Here is a 9,068-nt window from a genome sequence, read left to right on the forward strand (position 1 = left end):
TGTTCCAAATACAATCAGCTTCTAAATTAATTCAGCCTGGCACAAGTGATCCATAATCAGTTTACAATTCTCAAACTGAGAAAAATATACTATTCCCACAACTTCTATGCATACTATTTAACAACCAAAAACCTTCATGAGCTATCAAGATCAAATTTTTAAAGCAGCTTCTTCCAATGACAACTGATCCTTTACTTGAATTTAGTGCAAATCTCAGCACCCTTTTCCAGCTATGCACTCATATGGAAAATACAGATAGGCAAGAGACTTGAATTTACACTTTCTGCAATTTCTTCTCATGGGATGAAATGCTTTGGATACAAATTACAGGGAGAAAATTACTAGATTAGACATCAGATCTCTAAATATTTAGTACCATAACATTCTCTGCCTTGAAACTATTATTTGCAGGTTGGGGAAAGAAGCTTCTGCCTTAAACTGTAAGAAAATTCTCCTAAGGGAGGGCAATTGTATGTAAAAACTGCTTCCACCAAGGCTAGTCCTATGAGTTCCTTAAAGCAGGGGTGAAAATCCTATTAGTTGGCTTATGCTTTTCAGAGCTTCAAAAGGTATCCTTTGAAGCTGAAAAAAAACTTCAGAAGTGACCAGTTATGCAAAAAACCTTTTTAAATGACAGTTTATTATGCAATACTGCATTCTTCTAGGTATTCTGCAAATAGGGAAATTATCAAAGATGCACAAGGATCTGAAAAACATGTCAGTGAAGTTAAGGCTTTTACCACTTCTGCTTCAATACAATAGCTTTTGCTAAATAAGCAGGAGCATTCAGCTGGGCAGCTTACCTCTGAACCATCCAGCACTTCACAGCACACTTTCAGGTTTTAAAATCTCTCATTATTAAGCTCCCATCAACTTTAATACCTCATGGATTTCAAGACCTTTCTGCTGCTTTCTACAAAATTCACTTAATTTTCAGTCCTAGAATTATAAAGTATGCTCACTGCTCCTGCAAGAGACAAAGAATATTTAGGAGAACTGGTCAAGCTTTCAGTGATGTTCAGCCATATCTGTAAATTTCATGGTGAAGCATACTGAAATATTATGTAACCAAGTCTCTCTCTTTATCTACTAAGAGCAAACAAACCCAAAATTTATCAAAATCTATAACCATCTAATAATAAATGAAATAAACAGCCACCAAAACAAGAAGGGAGATTTGGGAGGGTGGAGTGGGGTATGTTAAAATTGTAAGTTTCAAATGAAACTAAGCTTAAAATTTTGATGTAGCTTTATCCAAATCAAAGACTTAATTTGACACAATACCAGTAGATAAGAGGAAGATTATAAAAATTAAAGTATGTAATTCACAAAACTTTTAGAAAACTCCAGAACACCTAAATAAGTGTGAAGGAAGGGTATAGGAGGTATTATCATAAACAGATCAATGTACGGTAACATTTATATTTTGAAGTTGTTGTTAATTTTCATTTTGACTGAGAAAAATATTGGAAAGCATTTGACAATGGAACTCATTTAATAAACAAATGTAAAAGTATCTCACACATTATACTCCTCTCACCTCCAGCACTCGCATTTTTTCTCCACTGACTGCTGGCCACAATCCAGATGTCTAAATGGAAATGTTTACAGTTCCTCACCTGTAACTATCCTTCCACTCTTACATGCTCACAGCATATGCAGTATTCATCTTCCCCCCTCCACCCCCAAAAAAGTAAAACTCAGCTACCAAACTTTCTCAAGAGTATTTCAACACCTCTAGATGATGTAGTGCCAAGACACTCGTGTCACAGAAGTCAGAATTACTGAGGAGATGAACATCTGGGGAAGGCTCGAGCCATGCCATAGGAAATCCTCAAAGCGTGTATAACACATCACAGCCTGGAAAGCCTCAGGAGCTGCAACACTCTCCATCAAAATAACAGAGATTTAAAATCCTGATATTTTACCAAGCTTGTCAGCTCTAAGGTCCAAAAGCAGATATCCAGCACAGCACCTCAGCAGTCTTCCAGAAACAGGCAGGAATCAGATGCAGGCTTCCTTCTTGGAATCATGCATGGTTTGCAGCATTAAAAAAAAACTTCAAAACTTCAAAACTTAGAAAAAACTTCAAAGCTCCTTCAGTCTTGCAGTTTAGTTTTCTAGTGACTTGAAAAATAATCATAAATCCCTGAGATTCATGGATAATACACTATACTGTGGAACATGATAGATGTCAAGATCACATGGGAAAACCCCAAGAACACTCAGTAAGGTAAGTAGTTTTCTAATATGTATTAGTTTCATATATGTGTAACACCCCTAGCTCTCTGTCTGTGGTTAGTATCTGCAGACCTGGTATCTGTTGAAGTTAGCATCCTTGTCTTATGCCTAACACAAGTCCAATTTTCTAAAATATTACTGCAAGTTTCAGCCTGGAGTACCTGCATGGCAAATATCTGTCTCTCCTAAAAGCAAAAGTACATTCATTTATATCCTAATTCCAGCTACTTCAGGGAAGCGCAGAACATGCATCAATATTTCCAAACACCTACTTCTCTCACCCATGTGGCAATCATTCCCAAGAATTCCTGCACACTACAGAAACAAAGAATTACCCTAAATTCATATGAAAAATGAGAGTTCTGATTCACAATTCATAGAATCCCAAGGACACTCTCACAAACGCAGTTCATCCTTCATAGGCAATATTGCCCTACAAGATCTATTAATAAGCAGTAGCAACAGTTCCACAATAAAGACATGGCATTAGCCAGAATTACGCTAAAAATACGGCCTGGTTGTATAAGCAGTTACTTCAATGCCTCAGTGAAATTCAGGAAATTCAGACATATTCTATAGATGAAGATTAACTGTTTTATTGTGTCATCTATTGAATTTGCCTTATAAATGATCTTGTTTTCTAGATTTAATTCCATCATTCCACAGTTCATCTCACTTTTACCAATTTCTGCCTCAGTTTTAGTAATTAATTGGACTAATTTATACAACTTAATTCCTGAGAAGTTAACTTTTGCAGTTTAATTGCTGACAGCTTTAGAAAAAAGGACTTTCTAAACCCACTTGGAAAACAATGATTTATAGCATTAATGCAATAAAAAAAAGACAAAACAAAAGCAACTGCAGAGCTAAGAGCTTTTGGTGAATGCTAAAAGGTCTTTAAAATGCTGTTCATAGTCTATATGATACAGTCAATTTTATCATTCTTTCTCTGAATGCAATTGCTTCCATTGAATGTGCTGACAGAGAGGTACAAGTCCACAGACTATTGGTGCTTGCAGAACTGTATCATTTTTAAACTTAGTGGCGTATGAAAAAACAGAGAAAACAAGTGTGATTTACAAACTGAGATCATATAAATGAACTTGGCTGAGGCTGTCTCTGAGGATTTTGAATCATAGCCCAGATAAGCCCCAAGAAAAAGGGATGAGGAACTTGTCTGGGATACAAACACTGAAATACGAAATACGTTAAACAATGATAGCACAATCAAGACTCACCTGACACAGGAATAAATTTATTTTACAAAGTGAAAGTGAGGAGTTCAACATCAGAAGAAACTGAATGTACTATTTTAAAATAAAATAAAATTATCTCTCCTAGAACTTTTATTATTTGATGATTAATTAATATAACCTTATTCAATCATAATTTGTCATCTTTAAAGGAGGATTTACCTAGATTACCAGACCTGTAGAACTCATGATTTTGCTTTCATCTGTCTTGTTATTTCAACAGATAATACATCATTCTGATTGCCCTATGAAAGTTACATTATGCATTACAGCATTAGACATAGAAGCAGCAAAACACTTTGTCACTGCCTAAGGAAGAGTTTAGTTTAAAAAATAAAAATAAAATAAAAAACATGACATTTTGCACGAAGCCTCATGTAGACAATAAAATACACCCTGGTTACACCCCAAATATCTTGGTTAAGGATCTCGTCTGAAAAGAGAGGAGAAATTTGGTTTGCTTTAACTGATAAACTGTTCCATGTAATATGAAAGAAGAAGACACAAAAGGAACCAAAACGAGACAATTTTGAGGAATCAATGACAGAGATGTAGGTACAAGAGAAAAGCATGACAGAGAAACAAAGGTCTGAGGAATAAAGAGGAAAAAGAAGTAAAAAATTGAGACAATGCCCAAAGATCCCACAGCTCTTCAGCATTCGGGCCAATATGAATATACTTTGTGAGGAAGGATCACCTTGACCACCTGCATGGAAAGAAGCCCAAGAATCTGCATAACAATGCATACTTTTCACTCTTGGAATTGCAGGGCTCAGCATTTGTTTGAATTAGGATAACAGAGCAGAAAAAGATGCCATAATTAAAACAGACTTTACTTTAACCTGAATTAACAAATGAGCACTATCAGAAAAAGAGCACATTTAGAAATTTCTTTAGGAAAGAGCGGCCACATGCAGAAATTGTCAAGAAGAGAAACCCAGTTTTTAAGCCTGTTCTGAGAATATTCTCATTTGAGAGAGAAAAGAAAGAAAGAAAAAGAGATGATCTGAGGAAAAAATACCCCTGGAGTACCCCAGAAATGAATGGCACTCACCCTCTCAATTCTCCTCATTCCTGCTAGTAAGAGTTTTTTCTTTCTTCAAGGACACTGAAGAACATTTAACCTTTTCTAGAGATTAACTTCTTGTCAACATTACAGAGACTCTTTACATTAAAGGACAGACTGCAGTTTCTAGAGTTTCTGATCTAAGGTTTGAATCTTAAAGAGATGGGCCAACAACGGGGGAACTATGATATTCCCAACACAGTAACACAATATGTCAAAACAAACATACCAGAACTAGGGAAGTTAGGCAGGAGATAGAGCTGGTCCATTTAATAAGTCTCTACAAATTATAAATATGCTTTTTCAACAAGTTTTCCAAAATTTTTAAAGAGTCCTAGTTACATACAACAATTATGAAGTATATCAAGTCTGAATATTATGGGACATATAACACAGGAGAAAATATTCATTCTTCAAAGGCAAAGGCTACATTGGGCAATGTCCCCAGACTCCCTGTCTATTCAGAGTGACAGAAGCACCTTCAGGCTGTTTTAGGAATTCTCTATCATCTCTGGAGCCATGTAATGACTGAAGGCAGTTAAGTCCTATAAGACTGATTGATATGAGGGTCTTGCTTATCCACACCCACTCTGATAACACATGTAGATGTCTGTTCTCAGAAGTGATAATTTTCTTTTTATTACAGATTTGATTTGAACACGAAGAAACATAGCTCTTAAGAACAAAACTTAATGGAACAGAAGCATAATTCTACTGTCACTGTTGAATGTAAAATTTTATTTGCAGTAGGAATAGTCTGAACCATGTTTTATGTTTATAAAAGCAAGGCCCAGAAATTAAAATTTAATAGATAAATTCCCAACTTACTCTCATGACAAAAGGCCAAATTTTAATCAAGAATTAACAACAAAAATGTATCTTCATCAGTTTGAAGACAGCTAGATACAACACCAGCAAATTCTTTCACGTTGAATAGACAAACTTCAAAATACAGAAGGAAACAACACATCTCTAGTACCAGTTGCCACCACACCAGAGAAGCATATTTTCTCCAGGCAATGACAAGAATGAAACAACAATTTTACTTTTCCATTATCTCATTTCGCCTTTAGGATCATTCCTTTTTCCATGCCATACTTGCACCAGAGAAATGTGTGACCTTGCTAGGAACAAAGGAACATGCAAGGCCAGGGAAGAAAAACACCTTTGCCTCCACTAAATGAAAATGGATTACAAAGGTTGACTCCCAGGAATAACATACGTCACAAATAATAGTGAGTACCCGCTTCCTGAGAGATTTACACAATAGAGTTCACACGTCAACAACTGTTTGCCTATAATATAAATTCAAATTGACAAGACCGAGATATTATGGAACAGCATTTATCTCAAGATTGTCAGGAGAAGTCATTTCATTTCTTATGATTAATTTCATTTATACGTTAGTGTATTAGCTGGATACATTCATAATCTTTGCTCCATCCAATTTTAGCTTCTATATCATGGACAAAGGGATCCAAAAAACATTAGTCGTTTCCCCCCCCCCGCCCCCCTTTTTTTTTTTGAGCACAGAAACGTCTGATTAATGTCTAAGGCAAACATCTGTATTAGACATCTTATCAATGGAACACATTCTGGAACAAGCAACTGCTTTTGAGGAATACGTTAGAGTGAAAGTCAGTTTTTCTTAAGTTTTTCTTAGAAAACTGTTGTTCTAGATACTGTGCTGTCCCCTTTGCTTGATTGGATAAAAAGAAAATGATGAAACAATGATGACAGTCTTTGTACACTCAAAAAAATCAAGAAAGGAGAATAAAAAAGGTTGTCAATCAGAGTAAGACTGCTTTATGTCTGGGTGCCATCACCTTTCAGGCAAAGAGGGTTGCTTCAAACATATACAAGCCACAGCTGTCACTCTGCAGAACCGCACATCTTCCACTCTAAGACAGTATCATTTGACAGCTCCTACAAATATTATGAATATCATGGATGTCCTGTTATTTTCATCTGACAGTCTCTGAAGCATAAGGAGCTAGCTATTACAAAAAAAAAAAAAAAAGAGAAAAGGGTATGTGTGTGTGTAATAACATAAACAGCAGCAGAAAGCACATCAGGATGTTCTCCCAATGTTGAGATGCCTAGTATGCCTAGCATACGAGGATGCTGTTTAATTTTATTTGGATAGGCAGCAAGATCTGTAACGTTTGAGAATCAATCTTCACTCTTCTCTAAGCCCTCTCCCATTCTAGGAATGCACCAAGTTTTAAAACCCTGGAAAAAGATAGTATAAAAAGGTTTTACTATGCTGTTGCCTTAGAGTGGGAGAGGAGCAAATAGCAGCATTCTACTTCTTTTGCAGCAGCTCTGATTAGGTCCAGCAAGATTAGAGTCCCACTGAAAAAGGCTCAACAAAAAGGAAGAATAGAAATGTTACTTCCCCAAGAGCTTACAGTAAAGACAGAAGTAATGAAATCACTCAAGTAATTTTCAAGTCAAAGAACAACTAACTTCACATCTCTTCCACTGATTGTCTCCAGAGCCAGAGCCAACATACTCCTAGGAGTTTTAGCTTCCCATGGGAAAACCACATACTTCTGATCTCTGCAGTAATTGTGTCAGTGGATGTTTACATCCTAGATTCAAACTGTTCTGTACTGCTGAGATCTTCCTGATCTCAGTGGCTGCTGCACACCAGTGATGGCTTGTTGCACACAGGGTGTTCTGCAAACATAAAGGTGCTGCCAAAGTCAGCATTTTTCCTGGGGAAAGCAGCCCTCGGCAGAAACAATTTGCTTTTAATGTTTAAAATGGCTGATCTCACACTTCTCCATTTTCCGGTCTTATGCGATTTTCTCATGGGCAGCCATTCCAATTCGTCACGATAAAATTCCCACCTTCACATCCTACGGCTATTTTGGCGGCACCATTTGCCAGTTCTGTCGTCCTCAACCCGCAAGAAGCACTACCGGCAGAAATTTAACCCATTCACTGAAACGCGGGTAGTCAAGCTGCTCGGGCAGGACTCTTAATCACAACTACAAATTACAGCCAAATAAAAGATGCCAATACGATTTCAGCTGGAATTCCTGATCCGGAGCTGGAGCGCGCTGCCCGCACACGCGGTGCGCACGCGCCCCCCTGCGGCCGCCGAGCGCCGCTGCGGGCCCGGCTCCGCCGAGGATCGCCCTTGGCTCACCAGCGGCTTTCCAACTCCTCGGGAACAGCTCTGCGCCCTGCCCGGGCCTCTGCACAGCACCGTGTCTGTCACACACTCACATTCAACCGTGTGGAACGACCGCTTCAAATAGGGCACTCAAACTATTACAGAATACATGCTACAAAACTAACAAATGTCTCAGGCTATAGCGCAGCGTCTTCGAGACATTTAAACTTCGTTGATACAGTGGCAAAAACAGCAACTCGGTCAAATTTTTGGGTTTACTGTCTCAATCCTTTGTCGTCCTCTTAAAAGAAATACCCTGAAGTCCTTAGGGGAGAAGGAAACAGCAAAGTAACAATATTTACATAATCTCCCTGTTCATCTTAAATCAAATTGCTTTAGGCTTTTTTGTTCTGCTTGGTGTTTGGGTTTTTTTAATACATAAGTGGACGTAGCACATAAGTTTAGAAAGAGGTTTTTATGTTTCAGATGACAGGAGACATTAACCGTATGTAGACCTTACCTATGCTTCCTGAATTATGCAAGACTTGCACCAAATCATTATTGTTCTAAGTGTGCATGCAATGAACAAAGACAGCAAAAACAGGATTTCTTACACAGTAGTAAAACAGAGCACTCGACTTGTGGTTGGTTGCTAAGGAATATAAACAGTGATGCAAAGAACTGCCAGGTGAATCCAGTAGGATAAGCATGCAAACAACTGTACACTAATTTTTTTTTTTTATTTGTTTCAATAGGATGACACCATAATTGGCTAAGAGACCATTGAAAAAAATCAAAAGACAAAAATCAGTGGAAAATGGAAAACCTTCCCTTGATTTCTCTGGGCTTTGGTCTGTGTCACAAACTGCAATACTGACAGCCAGGAAATGAAAAAACAGAATTACACAGAAAGCCGTTCAAATTCAATCAGTCTTTCACAGCCAGAACCCCAGAGAAATTCCATATCTTTCCACTTGCTATTTCACATTTATATACCCATCTTTTTTGTGTGTGTCTGTACATCACAAAATTATAAGGCAATTACCCAAATTATAAATTCTTCAGATCATTAAAGCTATTAATAAAAATTGATTTTCAGTGTAAGAGCATTCATACACCAACCAAGCACACAATTCTTCCTGACTGTATCCCAAACTTGACAGGAACTCCATTTCTATTTCAACCTACTCCATCTAATTATGGAGCCTTTCATCAGGTCCTAATACTGCATAAAGTCACCCAAATAAAAGAAGGGGAGAGAAGAAAAAGGTAACTTGATAAGGCATCTCATCTTTTTTATAGAGACATTTTGCTGTCATACCTCAGCTTTGCCTTCAGCAAGTTTAAGAAGGTTCCAACTAAAACACACTTTGAGCATTGGGCA

General features: G+C 37.4%; 1 long non-coding RNA gene across 4 annotated transcripts in view; it reads right to left on the reverse strand.

Annotated features, from left to right (window-relative positions):
- LOC106854553 (uncharacterized) overlaps positions 1-7,587 on the reverse strand; it is a 371,490-nt gene extending 363,903 nt beyond the window's left edge. For all 4 annotated transcript variants that reach the window (XR_015803163.1, XR_015803162.1, XR_015803160.1 and 1 more), the window contains exons 1-2: positions 1,929-7,587; positions 804-967 (exon numbers count right to left, since the gene is read on the reverse strand). This is a non-coding gene — a long non-coding RNA (uncharacterized LOC106854553). The remainder of the gene's footprint in view (positions 1-803; positions 968-1,928) is intronic.
- Between the last annotated feature and the right edge of the window lie 1,481 nt (positions 7,588-9,068).

This window comes from Sturnus vulgaris, chromosome 4, assembly GCF_052056855.1.
Source record: "Sturnus vulgaris isolate bStuVul1 chromosome 4, bStuVul1.hap1, whole genome shotgun sequence".
Classification (NCBI taxonomy): Eukaryota; Metazoa; Chordata; class Aves; order Passeriformes; family Sturnidae; genus Sturnus; species Sturnus vulgaris.